The sequence below is a fragment of the Phocoena phocoena genome, chromosome 2, assembly GCF_963924675.1.
Source record: "Phocoena phocoena chromosome 2, mPhoPho1.1, whole genome shotgun sequence".
In the NCBI taxonomy this organism is placed as follows: Eukaryota; Metazoa; Chordata; class Mammalia; order Artiodactyla; family Phocoenidae; genus Phocoena; species Phocoena phocoena.
The window spans coordinates 42,551,313-42,572,838 of NC_089220.1; positions in this window are offsets into that span (position 1 = coordinate 42,551,313).

Genomic DNA, 21,526 nt, shown 5'->3' on the forward strand with positions numbered 1-21,526 from the left:
AGGACCGAGGCGATCAGGCGCGCCGGGTGCCCCGAGTTGGAGCGGAGCCAACCCCTGGGTCCTTCCCTCCGGACACGCCCTCAAGTGGCGCAGGGGCTGGGGTCTTTTCGAGAGCTTCTGTGGTTAGATCGCTGAACCTGTCCACTGCAGAGAACGTTGAGAGAAGTCACAACCCCAAAAGCTTTGATTCCTGAAGTCTTGGGACAAAATTTGCTGTGCCAGGTGTTTTGCCTATCATTTATTCTTCGCAAGAAATATCGGAAGTAGGTGTTACCTCCTTACGTGTTTGAACCGAAGTAATGTTCCCAGTGCCCCACCGCCAAGCCAGGATTGGACCCCAAGACTTTCTGATTTCAAAGCCTGTACTACTGATGCCTTAGAAAAGAACACGTACAGACAAATTTTTATTTGGTGGTCATTCTGCTGAAAGTTAATTTTAATCTAGAAGAAAGCAGTTAGTATCATCTACAAATCTGTCTGTGGAGGAACAATCAAGGTGGTTTAATGGAAGGAACATTGAATCGGGTTCCTGTTTACTCTAAAACTGAGGAACTGTGTAACCTGAGAAAAGTTAGTTTAGGTCTGTTTTCTTTCTGCTGAAATTGCCCGTGAAAACTGGAGTCAGTGGCGTAGGTTGCTGCCTTGTCTCTATGACTGTAGAAAGGGGAATGACCTGTTTTTCCCCACTGTGTCTTTCTTACCTACTGTACGTGCCTGAACCTCCCCACCGAAGGATAAGGTCCTTCTATAATAAGAGTTAAAGCTATACAATGCATAAGCTTGGTAAATGTGACATTAGTAGAATTCACTGATCAGTGGCCTTCCTGAAATTGAGTTGCCGGAGGTAAGAGGACGATGTTGGAGTTGTGAATGGGGAAGGAAACTTCAGAAAGGTTGAGAAAGGATGAAGCATTTTGCTAACTAGGATCAGAGTGTTGGAACAGGACTCATCTCTCAAATTCTGTTTCTGCGACCTTCTGTCAAGTCTCTAATACTTTTGATCATCCATTTACTTATATATAAACTGTCCTGCTACTTTTCAAGGTAGTTGTGAGGATCAATTGACATTGTATTTTGAAACTATAAAGTATTATTATCCATTCTGTGTTTTCCCTGACTGCTCACCAGCTATATTAGTTTCCTAGGGATGCCATAACCAAGTACCACAAACAGAGTGGCTGAAAGCAATAGAAATGTACCCTCATAGTTGTGGAGGCTAGAAGTTTGAGACTAAGGTGTCAGCAAGGTCATGCTCTCTGTGAAGGCTCTAGGGGGATACTTCCTTTCTTCTTTCTAGCTTCTGGTGGTTGCTGGCAACCCTTGGTCTTCCTTTGTTTGTGGATGCATCACTCCAATCTCTTGTCTCTGTTGTCACCTGGTCTTGTGTCTCTGTGCTTTCATAGGACGTTCTCTTCCCAGCGTTTTCACATTTTCTTTCTGCATAGCTCTCTGTGTCCAAATTTCCCTCTTATTAGAAAACCAGGACTTCCTGGTTAAGACTCCGTCTTCCACTGCAGGGGGCGTGGGTTCAGTCCCTGGTTGGGGAAGTTCCGCATGCGGGGCCGTGCGGCCAAAAAAGAAAAGAAAAGAAAACCAGTCATTGGCTTAGGGCCCCAATCCTAATCCACTATGATCTCATTTTAACTTGATTATATCTACAAAGACTCTGTTTCCAAAAAAGATCATATTTTAAGGTTCCCAGTGGCCAAGAAATGGAGAGAATACTGTGCAACCCAGCACAACAGCTAAATGTGCTCCACAGCTCTGCCCTCAGACCTCTTTTCTTCTTACTGTATACACTCTCCTTTAATAATCTTACTCCCCTGCGTATACCTAGAGCTAATATTTGTTGAGTTCTGTTTGCTAGCTCTTTGCTGTATATAATCCCATTCATTTCTCACAATAACTTTATGAACTAAGTATTATTATCTCCATCTTACAAATGAGGATACTGAAGGCGAAAGAGGTTAAATCATGTGCCCAAGGCCTCTCAAAATGGTAAGTGGCAGAGCAGGAATTCGAACCCAGACAGTCCGACTCCAGGACCAAAACTATACTGCATGGTTATAATGTAGTTATATATTAATTCAAATAATTATATCTTATCGTAGAATTTTACAATCCTAGTATATGAAGTGATATAAGAGTTTTTCAAGTCTAAACTCCAACCTAATACAAGACTTTCCTGTTCATCTCTGATGAGAATTATCTCCTCAAATGGTTCCAGGGGTGAACAGAGAACTCATGACTGGTTGGGATCTACAAGATACTGAAAATGCATTTGCTAATACACTTAGAGGTTTAAAAAAAAAAAAACAGAAAAGAAAAAAAAATGCTGTAAGGATAAGAATCACTTTTTTATTTCCTTTGGCCACACTGTGCGGCATGTGGGATCTTAGTTCCCAGATCTTTTTGAACCCTCGCCCCCTGCATTGGAAGGGTGGAGTCTTAACCACTGGACTGCCAGGGAAGTCCCAAGGATAAGAATCACTTTAAAGAAACCCAATTTCCAGCAGCTTGGTATATGAACCTGAGTTTAAGTCCTAAGTCTGTTAGTTAGCCTACTGACCTCAGGCAACTCCATTAAACTCTCTGGGCTTCAGTTTCCTCCTTTGTTGTTTGTTTTTTTGCCCTGGTGGTTGCTGATTCTCCTTCGGATGGAATGATGACTTCTTCGCCAATCAGTCAGCCTGCGTAGATAATTGTAACTAGTATCAAGATTTATCCTGGTTCCTTAGGAAACCTGAATCTTTTTTTCCTCTCCAGTTTTATCGAGGAATAATTGACGCATATCGCTGTATAAATTTAAGGTAAGCAGCATGATGGATTGACTTACATATATTGTGAAAAGATTACCACAATAGGTTTAGTTAACATCCATCATTTCATATGGATACAATAAAAAGGAAAGAAGAGAAAGCAAATTCTTGTGATGAGCACTCTCAGGATTTACTCTTTTTTGTTTTGCTTTGTTTTTTAAATTTATTAAATTTATTTATTTTTGGCTGTGTTGGGTCTTCGTTGCTGCATGCAGGCGTTCTCTACTTGCGGCGAGCAGGGGCTACTCTTCGTTGCGGTGCGTGGGCTGCTTGTTGCGCTGGCTTCTCTTGTTGCGGAGCACGGGCCCTAGGCGCACGGGCTTCAGTAGCTGTGGCACATGGGCTCAGTTGTTGTGGCTCACGAGCTCTAGAGTGCAGGCTCAGTAGCGGTGGCGCACGGGCTTAGTTGCTCCGCGGCATGTGGGATCTTCCCGGACCAGGGCTCGAACCTGTGTCCCCTGCATTGGCACGCGGATTCTTAACCACTGCACCACCAGGGAAGTCCCAGGATTTACTCTTTTAACAACTTTCCTGTATTCTTACAGCAGTGTTAACTACAGTCATCATGTTGTACATCACATCCCTAGTACTTATGTATCTTATAACTGGAAGTTTATAGCTTTTAACCATCTTCCTGCAATCCCTCCCGCCCCCCACTCTGCCTCTTTTTCTTTGAGTTTGGTGTTTTTGTTTTGTTTTCCTTACATTCCACATATAAGTGAGATCATAAAGTATTTGTCTTTTCCTGTCTGACTTATTTCACTTAACATAATGCCTTCCTCACTTGCAAAATGAGGTAGATGTATAAACACTAATAACCTAAACTAAGTTGAACTGGAATCTTCATCCCTTTGGCTAATACTGAGTATTCTCCCCTGCTTTTCCTACCTTTTTTTCCCCCAAAGCTAGTCATTCCTATTCCTCTCTATCCCTCATTTTCATGGTTTTCAGGCCACTTATGAGCCCATTTACCTACTTCTGGAGTTCCTCTATTTTGGTATGGGCCCATAAATTACACAATATCGAAGATATGTCTGAAGAGCTCATGGTATGATAAGGCTCAATTCTCTTGCTCCAGCTGCATTCTCTACTAATATGTAGCAGTAGGTTTCTTTGTTTTATTTTCAGTCATATCATACTGTTGATTCAGTTCTCTCTCACCTGGCAAATGAAAACCTAATGTCTACCTAAATTTGGAGCGTTAGACCTCTTTCTGTTAAATTGTTTTTCTTCCCTTTGGCTGCGCCGCATGCCATTCAGGATATCAGTTCCCCAACTAGGGATCGAACTTGCGCCCCCTGCAGTGGAAGTGTGGAGTCTTAACCACTGGACCACCAGGGAGTCCCCGCTTTCTGTTAAATTTAATCTAGCAAGTTTTGTTTCATCTTTCCAGCCATTCCATATCATATTTTTAAAATCCAATTTGCTTTTTTACATATATTTGCTTTATTAATCCTCATTAAAAAAAACTTGCTGATGTGGTTTATTTAACAAATAATGTGAACAAAGGTTTGGAAGGAATGATATCACAAAATTACATGGTTAGGGCTTCCCTGGTGGCGCAGTGGTTGGGGGTCCGCCTGCCGGTGCAGGGGACGTGGGTTCGTGCCCCTGTCCGGGAGGATCCCACGTGCTGCGGAGCGGCTGGGCCCGTGGGCCGTGGCCGCTGGGCCTGCGCGTCCGGAGCCTGTGCTCCACGGCGGGAGAGGCCGCAGCGGTGAGAGGCCTGCGTACCACAAAAAAAAAAAAAAGAAAAAAAAGAAAAAGAAAATTACATGGTTAGACAATGCTACAGCTGTAGTACAAATTTTGCTTTGTTTTCCAACTTAACATTTCTAAAAATGGGATACATACCACACTTAGGTTTCACCATGAATGTGACCTATAAATGTGACCTATAAATGTGACCTATAAAATCAATAAAATCAAAAATTCCACATCCAGCAACCCCAACATTGTCTACTTCCAGCTCATTCACAGGTTCACTCCCCATGTATAAGCTCTCCTATCACATGGGACTCCGATATTCCATTGTCCCCACTTTCCATCCATCAGCCCCTAGCATTCCTCATTCTTACTGCCTAATTTAATCCCCATTTACTCATTTAAACCTATTTTTACTAAGACAAATGATTCATAAGTTTATCTGACCTCTTACCATATATCCTGATCAAGATACCAATCCCAGTGACTCAAAATTCTTCCCTATTCAGTGGCTGCTTCAGATGAAGCACATTATTAGAATATTGATCCTCATCTAAATACAGAATCACAAATCCCAGCAACTTTCTAATATATCTGGCAATCCAACTATACCTTGGTAACTATTCTTTTGTGCTCCATAAACACGTTCATCCTTTCCTGAATCTTTTCCATCGCACACATACTTACTTTCACTTTCCACAAATGGGATTGACGCCCACTAATTGACAGATCACCTGAGTTCACTGTTGTTGGGCGGCACTCCACAGGCCTGCAGGTTCTGTACTTACCCAGCCTCAAGACCCAAGAAAGAGCCCGAGTCAGCCACAGAGACATCGATGGTTTAATGGATGGGGGGGATCTTACATGTCTGAACAAGGTACTGGAGCAACACCCCAACACGCGCAGCAGACTGCAATGGGCAGGACATGCAAGACATGGCAGCAGTCTTTGTTCCCTGGGGTGGGGAAGTGGTGTTTACCAGTTATAGGGGAAATTGACATCAGGTTGGCTCATCTGTTACCAGGGAAACCAGCAGAGGAGCACGCCCCTCACCACCCCTTTGATAAGTTATCTTGGTGGAGAACAGGCTTTTTTTTTTTTTTTTTAATGCGGTACGCGGGCCTCTCACTGTTGTGGCCTCTCCCGTTGCGGAGCACAGGCTCCGGACGCGCAGGCTCAGGGGCCATGGCTCACGGGCCCAGCCGTTCCGCGGCATGTGGGATCCTTACGGACCAGGGCACGAACCCGCATCCTCTGCATCGGCAGGCAGACTCTTAACCACTGTGCCACCAGGGAAGCCCAGTTATCTTGGTGGAGATGTTCTGCTCTAAAGATAAGAACAATCACTAGCGGGGGCTAGGGGCAAGTACTAGGCATTTACTGATTAGGCTCTATGATTAAGAGGGAAGGCCAGTCAGGGGAGTAGGGTGTAGGTGAAGCAGGGACTGGTCAAGCGGGGGATATACAGGGAGCAAGAGAACAACCATTTCGGCGGGCCTGACCATACCCTCCACCCTTACATACCCTGCACGACCCTTACAGTCTTGGTCCAGCCCTCTTCCAAGATATCCCTGGGTTGGGTATATAGAGGGGCACTGCAGCCAGATACCACAAATAGAATCCAGACAGCAGCAGCCAAGGGCTATCGAGAGTAAGGTACCCAGTATGCTAAGAACAGTCATTTGCCAGGATATAGGCAAATCTTGGAGCCAGTTGTTTACCAGGTCAATGGAGAGTCAATGGCAGCAGTGTCCTGTCCAGTTATAAGGAAGGTAAGTGCCCCCCGGGTTGTCACAAACCCGGAGGCACCTGCATGGAGAGGGGAAGGCCGAGCTTTTAAAGAAACATTCTGGCGGCCTAGCCAGAAGTCAGCAGTCACAGTACAGGTCTGGCACCCCATGTTATTTCGGGTGCTATTAGGGGTGGGCCAATTATATGACTTTCCAAACAAAAAACAGTTAATCCTGCTAGTTGGACTTGTATGTCCAAAAGCCAGCCTATTCCATTCCACACAACATAGCTTGGGGTGGGGGTGAGGGTGGGGGGCTCGTGAGCAGTAACCTTGGCAAAGTGTGTGATGTGTACAGTAACGTTTACCGATGGGGGTTCTTCTGACATACTGGCTTGCGGGACAGGAAGGTGGTTTGTCTTTTCACCTCATTGTCAGTCATCCCCACATGGTCGCGTTACCTGGGTCAATTTTCCATGGATGTCCAGAGGAGGATGACAACAGCATCTCGCTGTAGACCCAACAGTTAGATTCATCTTGCAGTGAGGCCACTGTTGCTTCCCAGTCCTCAAGGAGATTTCCTTTGCTCAGGCTAGGGATGAAATGTAAGACAAGGTCCTGGAGAAACACCCCACTGTTTGCAGCAGACATGGCAGAAGTCTTCCCTCAATCCAAATCTTTTTGAATCAAGAGTCTGACATTAAACATATTAAATATATTGCAACCCACAAGTTTGAGGAGCATGCTTTCAAGGTTTTCGTTCTTTTAATAAGTACCTACTGAGGGCCTATTACGTGCTAGGTTCAGAAACTATAAGAATAAAAAATGGTCTCAGCTCATAGACTATATTGGAGAGATAGACATATAAAGTAATAAGTACTGTACCATACTGGAGATAATATGGTAAGTATTAAAGGAAGACAGAGGAAGGGACCAGTTAACTGCCTAGGGAATGGTGAAGGGCAGCTTCAGGGAGATGTTCATTTATCCATTCTTGAGTTCAAGCAGATGCTCTGTTAGGCACTGGAGGTACAAATGTAAAAGAAAATTACTAGCCTCAGGGGCTTATAGTCACATTTACAGACAAAAACAAACTTTTAAAACTATTGATAAAAGCTAATGCTTGGATGAACATGGTAGTTAGAGGCAGAGACCAGGGAGCAACTTGAAATTTTTTCAGGAGAGGTGGGAATGGGCATACATAATGGAGGACATAATATGTGAACTCTCTAGATGCTTAGTGGCAGTTTTCCAATCTAGAGCTACAGGGAGGGCATTCCAGGTTGAGATAACTGCACATGGCGTGAGTCTAAGAAAGTTGGTGAGGTGTAGTAATATGCTGTCTATTGACAAGAAATGATGGGTCCAAATCTTAAGCCCTTTACTAATATGCTGGGGAGTTTGGGCTTTATAATTATTAGTCACCATTCAAAATATGTAAGGGAAATACAATGTCAGGTTTGTGTTCAGTTTGATCAGTTTGTGTTCACTTATTCTGAAGTGGGATAGACCAGGGTGAAATGGAGGGGACAGAGACCTGTGGTGAGAAACCAATTTGCAAGCTATTGCAAGAGTCCATGAGAGAAATGATGACCGTTAATTAGGGAATAATAATGTATATGTGACAAATTACCTTTAAAATGTTATCCATGGGCTTCCCTGGTGGTGCAGTGGTTGGGAGTCCACCTGCCGATGCAGGGGACACGGGTTCGTGCCCCGGTCCGGGAGGATCCCACGTGCTGCGGAGCGGCTGGGCCCGTGGGCCGTGGCCGTTGGGCCTGCGCATCCGGAGCCTGTGCTCCGCAACGGGAGAGGCCGCAGCAGTGAGAGGCCCGCGTACCGCAGGAAAAAAAAAAATGTTATCCATATGGGAAAAGATGTAATTTTATATTTAATGACAGTAAAATTGTAATAAGGCATTGATCACAGTTTAGAGCTGTTTTCTCAAGCACTGGGCTAGAAAAAGAACACTCCGATTTCGTCAACTAAAGTTACATGGTCAGAGAGGTTTATAGTTCTAATTTTTTTAGTGCCTCCTAATTAATCCTTTCTGAAGTACAAGATGTAATCATAATTGCAGCTCTCATAATGTAGCTTTATTTTTTTTCTAAATTTATTTATTTTTGGCTGCGTTGGGTCTTCGTTGCTGCGTGCAGGCTTTCTCTAGTTGCGGTGAGCGGGCTTCTCATTGCGGTGGCTTCTCTTGTTGCGGAGTGGGCTCTAGGTGCGCGGGCTTCCGTAGTTGTGGCTCAAGGGCTCTGGAGCGCAGGCTCAGTAGTTGTGGCGCACAGGCTTAGTTGCTCCATGGCATGTGGGATCTTCCCGGACCAGGGCTCGAACTTGTGTCCCCTGCACTGGCAGGTGGATACCCAACCACTGCGCCACCAGGGAAGTCCCTGTAGCTTTATTTTTAACCTCTTTTTCAACTACTTCTGCAGGTTATGTCACCAAAATGAAAATGATAACTAGCTCTTGACCATGTTAACAAACTGTTCATTCTTAGTCATCAAAGCCCTCCTCAAAACTAACAATCACTTATGTCTCCAGGAATAACTCACCTTCTTTAACTCAGAAACCAATTTTGGGTCCAGAGTGGCTGGGAAGGTGACCTAATCTTAGGCTTCTTGAGTGCACTATACAAGCTCTCCAATTTTCCGTTGATGAAGAAGAGTTTTCATCAGCACCAATGACTCAAGTAGTTGCATTTATAGCCAGAAACCTAGAAGTCTCCTAGGCCCCTCTCATTCAGTCTTTTACTATCGTAATCAGTTGCAAAGTCCTGTTATAAGTTTAGTATAAACCTTGTCTTCTCCATTCCTACTGTGCAATCAGGATTATGGCACCAGCTGCTTAATTGGTCTCTCCATCCTCTCCACAGTCCATTTTCTATATTGCAGGCAGAGTGAGCACTCTCACATGCAAATACAATCATGACACTCTTTGCTTAGTCTTTCAATGATATTCTGCTGTTTTCAGATAAGGCAGCAGCTATATCAACCTGCCAGTGGTCTCCCAAATGTATCTTGCTACTTCACACCTCCCATAATGTGCCTAGAATGCCTTCTTTATCTAATGTCTTTTCTTCTTTATCTTTCCAAACTCTGCTGAAGTATCACCTCCTCTGAAAAGCTTTCCCTGACCCCTGTGCTATTAGTCTATTTAGATCCTCTTATCTGGGTCTCCGTGGCATCCTGTGCACATTACAGCACATTAAAATATTTTTGTCTGCTTAGTTTACTGTTGTTTCCCTAGTGGCCTAACAGAGCACCTGGCATATAGTAGGTTCTGGGTAAATATTTGATAAGTGACTAACACTTATTACTGTAACGCGATTGCTGATTTACTGTGCCTTCACCCGGAGAGCAGGGCCTCTGTAGACCGGCATCTGGCGTAGGACTGACTATGGAGTAGGCACTCACTAGTTTTTTAAATGGATGACAGTGACATGGAAAAGTGGCCAGCTGAACTGCTCCCAGCTCACCTTGTAGCTGGTTGGCAAATGACAATAGAAAACTGCTTTAGACTCAGTATGTAGCTATCCATCTACATGATTGACCACAATAGTGCTTTTGAAGCCGACCTCTCAAAGAATATTTCATGCCACATTTCATGAATACTCATGACACATTGTAATAAAACTTCAAGTAATGAATCAGAGCTTACAATGAGCTGGAATTACAGTGTTGTGTCCCCTTTTACTAAAGGGAAGTAATTCACTAGAGAATAGTACCAGGAACTGTGTTAAGGTCAGGACACGTTTGGGCTGATTTATTACACTCTTCATTTCTGAGGAACTACATAATGAAGATTTATTGCTAACTATGAGGTATGGCAAGATCCTAAACCATCAATCACAGAATCAGTTACCCACAGCATATTTAAACTTGTAAAAGCAGAGAAAGTTGACTTAAACATTTAATACAGATTTTCATAAGCCGTACATTGAGCATAGAAGTATTTGCTGAACGAGCAACCTATTTCATTAATATTCTACTATAAATGATTTTCATTCTGTGCCTACAAATGGATGGACAAAAATGGAAGTTTTCTGGTTTCCTCACATGCATACTTCAGGCCAGGGTCAGGTTTGGAATAGAACCTAAGGATGTAGAATTTTTGATATTGTCTCTAAGATGAGAGAATTAGACTTTTTTGGTCTTTCCCATTATTTTTGTGTTAGTTTCAAACAGAAAAGTTTGATATTTTATTCTGAGAGGTTAGAATAGATAAAGATGGTTGAATTGACCTAATTTAAAAAAATAGATTCAAAATAGAATGATTTAAGAGAGTGTCTATCAGCTACAGTTCTATTACTCTAAGCTCTTGTTAATGTTCGAGGCAATGTAAATTATTTCTTGGCTGTCTGATCCATGCATAGTAACATTATGATTTTGTTGAATAATCAGTAAGAAATAATACTGCTAAAGAAAAGCTCTCATAGGGGAACTTTTGATAAATTGTACATTTTTATTATAGAAAATTCCTCTTTTTTTAACAATAGCTCTGATTTCTTGATGCAGGCATAATCCTAAATTCATTATCTCATTTAATCCTCAAAAATCCTTATTGGCCAACAAATGGAAAAAAAATCTTGCTCAGAGAGGTTAAGTAACTTGTATAAGATCATACTGCTCATATGTGACAAATTGGAATTGCTTTTCCTATTGCCCCACACAACCTTTTGAGAAAAATGACAGCTAAATTTTAAATGCGGACATCAGGCACGCCTAAAGGAAAAGAAAATCCAGAGCCAAAATATTTAAATAAATGTGTCAAGATATATCTAAAATTAAACAGTGTATTGAAGGGTGTGATTTGTTCTGCTACAGAGAAACTATTCCCAGACAGTCTAGATTATGTCTCTAGTCAATATGCTCAGTGAGGGAAAGATATTCCATTTTCTGAAAAAGAGCCCACACATTTTAGCTGCAAATAGTTAATTAGTCATTTCATACCCAAAAGAGGAGAGTAATTCTTTAATGTCCATATGGCATACGTTTTCCAAGCTTATTTTTGCATTCCCTTCTGTCCTTTAAAACCCAGCCCGACAAGATCACTTGGCAATGTGAAGAAATGTTACCATGTGTATTCTATCAAGACGTGCATGGAGCCCCTCTTCTTCAAGTCTTTATCTGATAGAGGTTGTTTTGCCATCTAGGCTTGTTGCTTTAAGTTATAAATTCACATTACAGGAACAATGACTGGAAAATTTATCTTAAGCAATTATTATAATATTTTAGATGTGATCATGGTATTGTGGTTATGTTATTCCAAAAAAATTCTCTTGTAGAGTTGCATGATGAAATATTTATGGATAAAATTATATGATGCCTGAAATTTGCTGTAAAATAATATGGGGGGGCAGAATTAACTTGTGGATGGGGCAGATTTGCCATGGTTTGGTGGTTGTTGGGCCTGGGTGATAGCTACTCGGGGGCTTTTTTATACTGGTTTGTATACTTTTGTGTATTAAAAAGTAGAAGTTTAAAAAAAAACTAAAAAATACAAAATGATTGAATCACTTCTTGGAATGTGTATTCATTTAGTGATAATTCTTACCTTCAAGTGCACCATTTAGGCTGTACATACAGCTCTCAAAGTATGTTCTGAGAAGGTTGCTTATTGTCCACAGACATCAGTGCATATAGGACAATGTTTATATTAGGACAATATTTTTATTCCTATTTTGGCATAACTGATGTAATTTTTCTCCTTGGATTCCCCCCAAATAGCATCATTCTTCCCATTATTTCCTGGGAGGTTTTATTGTGGTGGCCATCACTGTTATTGTCATTATTGTTTTGTGCTGTCGTATTGTAATGGCAGCAGTTTCGGAGTGTGTGAGGTATCCTCTTGTGGATTGTGGCAGGTGTACATCCTGTCACAATTGTCTGTGGTTTGGAAATATTTGTAAGGCATTGGTCTAATCATAACGTCTTTATCCTCAGCAGTTCCCAAAAAATCGCTTTATCCTTCACCAAAAAATTGGCAAAGCCTAGCTTCACACCCTGAGGAAAATTGATATGCCACACTCTCTAAAATTGTGAATAGGCATATTGAAAGAACAAAGAGAACACTGTCAGCCTATGCTCTGTCATTCAGGGGCAAAAGGGGAAGCAAAAGCAAAGCAGCAAATGTTCAGCTGGTGAATAGATAAACAAAATGTGGTATGGCCACACAAAGGAATACTACTCAGCAATAAAAAGGAATGAACTGCTGATACATGCTACAATATGTATGAGCCTAAAAGTCAATTATGCTGAGTGAAGGAAGCCAGCCAAAAACCCACATTTTGTATGATTTATATGAAATGTCTGGAAAAAGCAAATCTATAGACATGAAAAATAGATTTGTAGTTGCCTAGGGCTGGGGAGGGAATGGGGATTAGCTGAAAATGGGCATTAGGGATTTTACTGGGGTGATGGAAATATTATAACACTGGATTATGGTGATGTAACCAAGGAGGATTCTATGGTGCCTTCCCAGGACAGACCCCCCCACCACCACCCCTGTCCTCTGCCTGCCTCTTGTTTGTAGAAAAGCTTTAGTTTCCCAGGCCTCCCCTGAGTCACAAAAGGCTGGCTCAAGAGTTAATGATTAGAATAGTGTGAACATGTAGTAACGAAAGATAGCAGTTGGGCCAGAAGAACTGGTAACAATTTGAACAATAGATCAGCCATACAGTAGAGTCACAGAATCTTTAGTTCCTCCCTGAAGGACATAGATAACAGTGTCTGACACACATACCTGAGTTGTTTTACAGATACTTACGCCCCCACCGGATGGAAGAAGCTAACTGCCTGATGACCATGAACACATAGCCCCCAGACTGGCTGGAGCCTATGATGATGTTAATCCCTGTGACATCACCCTGTTACCTCACCATCAACCAGTCAGAGAATTGTGCATGAGTTGATTGTGCATCCTGCAGCTCTCTTGCTCACCTTGCCTTTAAAAACCCTTCCCTCAAATCCATTGGAGAGTTTGAGTCTTTTGAGCATTAGCTGTCCATACTCCTTGGTTGGCCTTGCAATAAACAAGGCACTTTGCTTCACCACAATCCCAGTGTCAGTAGATTGGCTTTACTGTGCATGGGCAAGCTGACCCAAGTTTGGTTTGGTAACAGTGATGCTTGCATAATTTGGTAAATTTACGAAAAATCATTTAAGTGTACACTTAAAACTGGTGAATTTTATGGTATGTAAATTATACCTCAACTAAGCAGCACTAAGGACTTGGTTTTCACTCTACTTTTGACATTACTGAACATGTGAGATGTGGCAGTTATCAAAGCTGTGGGATGGGGTGACCCAGGGAGAGGGTTTGCTTGTCACCTCTTACAACATTGTAAATGCCTACTCTCCATCTGATTTGGAACTCCAGCACCAAAAAGCTTTGTATCAAAAAATTTTGGTGGGTGGTGGATGTCTCTTAGAAATATATCTGCATGGCTTTCTTCTTATCACAAGGGAAGAGGCTTCCCTTCTTTTATCCAAAGCTAATCCCTCCAGTTGGGCTGTAGACCTCATTCCCCAACCTATTCGGTGGCCATGCATCCTCAATTGCCTGCCTCCTTCTCTTTCCCATCAGCATCTTTCCAAAAAAGAAAACCCTCCCTCAACCTATCTTCCTCTCTAGCAACAACCTTATACCTTCTTTTCCCTTCCCTTTCTTAACTCATTGCATTCTAGACTTTGCCACTTGACCAAGATTGCTATTGCTTAACACATCGGTGACTTCTTTGGTTGCTAAATCCAAAGGACACATCTCAATTTTTAACCTATTATACATAACTTCTCTGCAAGTTTTCAAACTGTTTTTGTTTTTTTTGGAATTTGGCATTTTATTGTGTATTCAAAATTCTGTTAATACTTTAAAGACTTAAGATTTCCCTCCATTTATAACTTACATAAACATGTACAGAATGCACAAATATAAACATGTGTAATTTATTAGTTTATCAATAAACAGAGGGAATTTATCAATTAAAAAAATGAGTCTGTGTAGGCTCCTGTTTTTCCCAGAACACATTCTTGGGAACTGCATCAAAAAGTGGATCATTATAAAGCCAAGGGTGCTTTCCATAGAAACAAATTAGAATCAGGGGTCCTAGGGAGTTCCTTGGTGGTCCAGTGCTTAGAACTCGGTGCTTTCATTGCTGAGGGCCCAGGTTCAACCCCTGGTCGGAGAGCAACTAAGATCCCACAAGCCAGTGGAGTGGCCAAAAAACAAAAACAAACAAAAAGAGAATCGGGGGTCCTAGTACTTAAAAGCTTTAGCTTTAAATAAATCGTAGGCACAACTAACAATTCTTCTTGAAACTTTCTCTTCTCTTAGCTTCTACAGTGATGCCCTGTTTTGGTTTTTAACATATTTTATGGGTATTTCTTTGGAGTCTTCTGTTATTCTATCTACCACTTAATACATATTCTCTACCATTTGGGTAGAGAATCGTTATGTTTGGCTCACTTCTCTTCTCCCCTCTACACACTCTCCCTGAGTCATCTCATTCTCCTCCACAGCTTCATTTACCATCTTATACTCATGTCCACCCACCCCACCCACTCTCTAACAATCTGTACCTTCAGCCCAGTTCTATTGCCTGAATTTAAAAGCTGTATTAGCCAACTATCTACTGATCTCTGTGGATGTCCCTCAACCGACTTAAATTCTGTATGTCCCAAAACTTAACTATTTGTAATCCCTTGAAAGGTGGCCCCATATCCTACTTTTCTTATCATTCTGAAAGACCTTCCAGGAGCCAAAACCCAAAGTAGTCATTCTCAACTTCTCCCTCCCTCTTACTTCCCACTTTCAATCAGTCATGAAGTCCTCTGATTTCTCCTTCTTGTATATCTCAGTCTTACCTCCTCTCTATCCTTACTACCACGAGTAGTAGTAGTTCAGATTAATCAGATCTTCATCATCTTTCTCTCTCACTCTTTCTTTACTTTTGCTTGTACTATAAGAACCGAACATGGTAGCCGCAGGAGGATTCTGTGGGTTCTTTGCACTGTCACTTGAGTCTTTATGATCAGTAAATCTCTGAGAGGTAAATTTGATGAATATGGTCTCTTCGCAGCGTTCAGGGTCTGATAGCTGCAGGACTTGGAGATGGCATCAAAGATGGCTTTAGCAAAGTTGCCCATAGAAGTGCAGCTTTTAGCAGAGGTACAGCAGTTATCCACATCCACCATTAGCAGCAGTGTTTTAGGCACAAGAGCAGAGAGATAGTGTCAGTTATTTTAGGAACAAGAACAAGATGCGCCCCTAATGAGACCCTGCACCCTGTCACCTTGCAAAGAGAATGTCACCTGGCAAGAGCAAAGTGCTTATTGATTTTGTTCTCCCTTCAGTTGCCTCATCCCACAGGAATTAAGGTGGCTTGGTCAGAATGATGGCACCATGGATGATAGTTTGGCTTTCTTGGGGCATTTGGACTGCCAGATCAACCCAATGGATGCAAATTCCTTCAGCCTCAGTCATTTACTGCCCTGGGTCTGTTTCAGAATGGACAAGATCTTCAGGACCTTGAGGGATTTCCCTGGGAAGGAGTAAAAAAAAAATCTCAGACTCTTTGGTGGGCAGAGAGAAGAAATGTCCTCCAGGGAAGTAACCTCCATGGCCTTAAACGAGTGGCCCATCTTGTATAACAAGTACCACTCCTTGTCTTAGGCCTTGCCTCCAAAGGCCCGACCATCACTGTCAAACGCTTCCATAAACTGCCTCAGCACTGTCCTCCAGAGTTCTTCCCAGGGCCTCAGGATCCAACCAGAGGACTGGTGTCCTCATCTGTCATTTAGTATGTTCTTTAAAGACCCAAACCACTCATCATCTCTTTCCTATGTTACTGTAAGTTTTCTATCTTAAACATTGTCCTGCTCCTTCACATTACTTACACTGCTGCCCAAGAGATCTTCCTAAAACCCAACCCTGATCATGTCATCCTCCTGCTTAAAACCCATAACCATTAGGACAAATTCTAGATTTCTTATATGGTGAACACAATCCTTCAGGACCTGACCCCAGCTCACCAATCCCTGGCCTTCTCTTCCCACCATTCCCCTCTTAGAACTCTAATAACCACCCTGAGCTATGAGCACTTCCCTAAATGTGCTGTGTTTTTTTCAATTCACTGCTGTGGCTGTACACTGCTCCCTCTTCTCTGGATGGTCTTCATCCTTCAGGACTTGGTTCAAACATCCTTTTTGCTGGGAAGTCTCCCCTGGGTCTTAGGTGCCCCTACTTGGGGTTCCATTTCTGTATGAACCTTTTATTATGTTGTTTTCTAATTTTCTCTTTTATCTACCTTTAGTATCTACTTTGAGTCTAGGGATGGTTTTTTTCTTTGGCTGTGCCAAGCGGCTTGCAGGATCTTAGTTCCCCAACCGGGGATTGAACCCAGGCCCTTGGCAGTGAAAGCACGGAGTACTAACCACTGGACCACTAGGGAATTCCCCCGGAATGGCTTTTTAACTTTGTATTCCCTGAACTGAACATACAAAGTATTAGATAAATTTTTTTTAAATAAATCAATGATACATAGAACAATGAATGAATGAAGGATATAATGAATTAATAAAACAGAGCCTGTAATTTTTTCCCTTCATTTATAATAGGTCAAGAAGGCAAGCCAACTTACCTTCAGAGGAGAGGTCCAGAGTTGTTGCTCTAAATTACTCCTGCACAGTAAAATGCCTACAAAGAAGGAAATTACTAAGAGGTTTATCCTAGTAAGCTCTAAGGGAGCAAGTTATCTTGATCCTTTCTTCATTCTGACCTTTGTTCCGACTGCTGCCAGCTGGTTTATAAACACAATCAGCAACTAGTTTCAGACTTCCCAGAGATAAATACTTTGATTTTTGGATTATTATTCCCTCTTGCGTATGAGAGAAGGCAGTGGGGAAGAAAACTTAACTAGAAGTGGGTTATTTCAGTGGGTATCATGTTGCTTAAACCTACACACTTCTTTCCGGCTGTAGTCTTCTTTTGCATTTACACATCAACGTACACCACAGTGCAAATACATCATTAAGCATATCATTCTGGGGTAGCACTTCTTTCTAATTATATCTTTTTTTGTGTGTGTGTGTGTGTTACATGGGCCTCTCACTATTGTGGCCTCTCCCGTTGCGGAGCACAGGCTCCGGATGCGCAGGCTCAGTGGCCATGGCTCACGGCGTGCCCAGCCGCTCCGCGGCATGTGGGATCTTCCCGGACCGGGGCACGAACCCGTGTCCCCTGCATCGGCAGGTGAACTCTCAACCACTGCGCCACCAGGCAAGCCCTCTAATTATATCTTAATTATGATTCAGTGTTTGTTTCTAGTTTGGTAAGCAGGACATGAAAAAAATGTCAAACTAAATACAGTTGGCAGATGTTTTGCTTTAAACACATAAACAACTGTCCCCCCCCATTGTAATTTAATTCTTCTGGAAAAATACAAACATGCTTTGTAGTTTTTGACAATATTCAACCACTTTAAGTCCATAGGATAAAAACATCTTTTATTAACATTTTTTCTTGGCAAATATTCATATTGTACAGAAATATATCAAGCAAAATGTGCCCTTTCCCCCCACATATGTGTGGATATATACACATTGTTTTATACAAATGTGATCATTGGTTCTAAAACTTATTTTTCACATAATATACCTCAGAAATCTAATTAAGTCTGTAATATACTCTCACCTCTCTCTTTTTAATAACTATAGTTTAATAGTTTTTCATGGATTTTTTTTTTTTTTTTTGCAGAGCCCTTTTGGTGACATTTAGGTTATTTTTAGTTTTCCACTATTACCAAAAGCTACAATGAACATCCTTGAAAATAAATATTTAATGTTTGTGAACATGGACAAGTATATCTATAGGATAAATTTCTATAAGTGGAATTGCTCAAGGTCCGTATCAATATATGTCTATACAGATAGATATATCCTTTATGTATCTGTAATGCATCTCCAAAAGTTGTACCAATTACACTCCCACCAATTGTAAGGAAGATTGCCCATTCACCTTTTCAAGCACAAGGTATAATCTGTCTTTTTAGTCTTTGCCTATTTGATAGATGGAAAATGGTATTGCATGATTATTTTAATGTAATTTTCTATAACAGTGATTGGTATTGAAGACCTTCTCATGTGGTTATTTTATATCGCCTATTTGTTCTTTGCCCATTATTCTACTGAGTCGATATCTTCTTTACTAGTAGCAACACCCGAATTTCTATATAGGAAGAGCTTAAGTTAAGCAACCTTGTTGGAAAGGTTAAAGCTAAGGACCTTGCCTTGCAATTGTGATTGCACAGTAATTTACATAAGATTGAGAAAAAGTCAATTGTCCTTATCAAAGAATAGAGGACAGGTAATGGAAGTAGCCTACCCATCTCCCAGTTCCTCCTTGATTTAATCACTGCTTTTATTTTTATAAGAGCTCTTTGTTTATTAAATAAATCAGTCCTTTTTATATTTGCTGCAAATATTTTTCTTAGTTTTTCTTTCAACTCTATTTAAAGTAATTTTCACCCTTAAAATTGTAATTTTTATATGAACTATTTTATCATTTTTTATGGCTTCTGGAACAACTATAATATTTAGAAAATACTCCCATAATACATTTATGGTGTCACACACTTATGTTTAAATTTCTGACCCACCTGGGATATATATTTTTGAAAAGAAAGAATAGAGAAATCCAGATTTTTAAAAGAATGGTTAGCTGGCTAACTTAAGGAAGATAAACACATGAGCTTCCTTTTGTTGTGATTACTCAAAACTGGTTTCTGTTGCTTTGTAATATTTCAGTGAGAATACTATCCAATATTTATTCTGGTTCAGAATACACATTAAGACAAATTAAAGGCTTTTAAAATAAAGTTATCTCAGGGAAGAATAAAATACAAAATGGCTAGATGCCTACCTGCAGTGTAGTGCAACATGAAGTTGAATTTATTGCCACCAATACAAGACAATTCTTTGTGAGCCAGTTTGTATTATTTTGTGTGTGTGTGTGTCACTCGGCAAACTTGCCCCAAATAATCTATTATCTGATAGGATGATATGATATATTTAGGTGATTTCTTTTTGTCCTCTTTTTAAAAATAAAAAAAATTGTTTATTAGAGTATATGATTCTTAAAGGCAGGGAATATGTTTTATTCAGCACCATAGTGATACTAAATAATTTTTGAATAAATAGATGAATGTCAAGCTGTAGAGTATATATCTTAAAAGGTAAATTTGTGATCATTAAATTTGGGATTTAGAATTTTAAAAAGTGAGGTAGTTTTCAACCTGTGATTGGGGGTTTTCTTCTATAATTTTTTCTTTTATTAAAGAAGAAAAACCTAGGTCACATTCATGTCCAGAGTTTATACACTGAGCATAGTTTAGTTCAAAATATATCAAGAGTCAAAAAAGATAACATTGTACTTGGATACAAAAGAACCCCATCAGAAGAATGTCCTCATTTATTAAAAGGATCACAAGTAAGATAGATCAATCAAGCCACCCTCTCCTCTGCTGAGTTTTGGGAATTAACAACCCAGAGTATTAACAGATAAGACTCTGCTTCTTGCACCAATACCCTTGAGGCTGAGGGACCATGACAGTGGTGTACAGCAGTGGGAGAAATTAGTTGGGAGACAACAGTATAAAAGCATATAAAAGGTCCGAGCCCTCATCATCTGAAGCTTCTGAGCGTGGCATTTGATATTCCTCATAGGATGATGACCTAAGACTTTACCTGACTCCTCTGGCCCTCTCTTGAACTGGAGAGATGGGGTAAATCCATGCCTTGGTTTAGGGCGCTTCATCAACATCACTTCTGTTTTCAGCCACTTCTAACCCTGGGGAAAGCATGACTTGGTGTTCTTTCTATTCTGGGACCAGAAGCAGGAAATTGAGTACTGGCTTTATTGGTGTCATTTTTATATTTCCCTTTTCATCTATACATATCCTAAATGAAACTTCTCTTTCTTTTTAAAAAAAATTATTTATTTTTGGCTGTGTTGGGTTCTCGCTGCTGCGCGCAGGCCTTCCCTAGTTGCAGAGGGAGCGAGTGGGGGCCACTCCTCGTCGCCGGGCGCAAACCTGCCATTGCGGTGGCCTCTCTTTTTGTTGCGGAGCACGGGTTCCAGGCACGCGGGCCCCAGCAGCCGTAGCACGCAGGCTCAGCAGCTGTGGCGCACTGGCCGGCTGCTCCGTGGCATGAGGGATCCTCCAGGGCCAGGGCTCGAACCTGTGTACCCTGCACCAGCAGGCGGACTCCCAACCACTGCGCCACCAGGGAAATCCCTCTCTCTTTTAAGTGCTCGATTTTAATGAGTGCTTAATTCAGTTTGATCATGTGGGTGGGCTAAGGAAACTACAACAGGCAGTAAGTTTTGTTTTTTCTTTGTCAGCCCATACAAGTCATCCTTAACAAAAACAACCTTGGCTTCGGCAAAATGTAGGCAGTAGTATTAAAATGTAGGCTTTTTGCTTAAATTATTAAGAGAGTTTCTTTGATTTTCTTTGCCAATGGAGCATTGGACAGGGAGAACAACGTGGTAAGATTTTTGACCTCTCAGTTTCTGAAGAAAAGCTTCTCAGGGACATAAAAATCTTTCTCATTAAGTACCAACAGTGTTTATGTGTTCACATCTATTTGTTGATTTTTATGTATTTATGTAAGATATATATTTTTCTTTATTAAAAAAATATCTTTTATTACCACCCCCTCCCTATTATCATACAATGGAGAAGTGTTCCTCAGTCATTAATTTTTTGTTTTTAAACATTCACATGACACACTTTTTTTTTTTTTTTTTAATATTTTTGGCTGTGTTGGGTCTTCGTTGTTGTGCATGGGCTTTCTCTAGTTGCAGAGAGCGGTGGCTACTCTTCGTTGCGGTGCGTGGGCTTCTCATTGCGGTGGCTTCTCTTGTTGATGAGCACGAGCTCTAGGTGCACGTGGGCGTCAGTAGTTGTGGCTCGCGGGCTCTTAGAGCACAGGCTCAGTAATTGTGGCACACAGTCTTACTTTCTCTGCAGCATGTGGGATCTTCATGGACCAGGGCTTGAACCCGTGTCCCCTGCACTGGCAGGCAGATTCTTAACCACTGCGCCACCAGGGAAGTCCCTCAGTCATTAATTATTACCCTCCCCCCAGGTTTTTTTTGATGTCTTCTGTGGTTTTATTTTTAATTATAAAATTAATACATGCTCTTGATAAAATATTCAAACAATACTGAAAGGTATAAACTAAATTTAAATCCTCCTTTTCTCAACCCA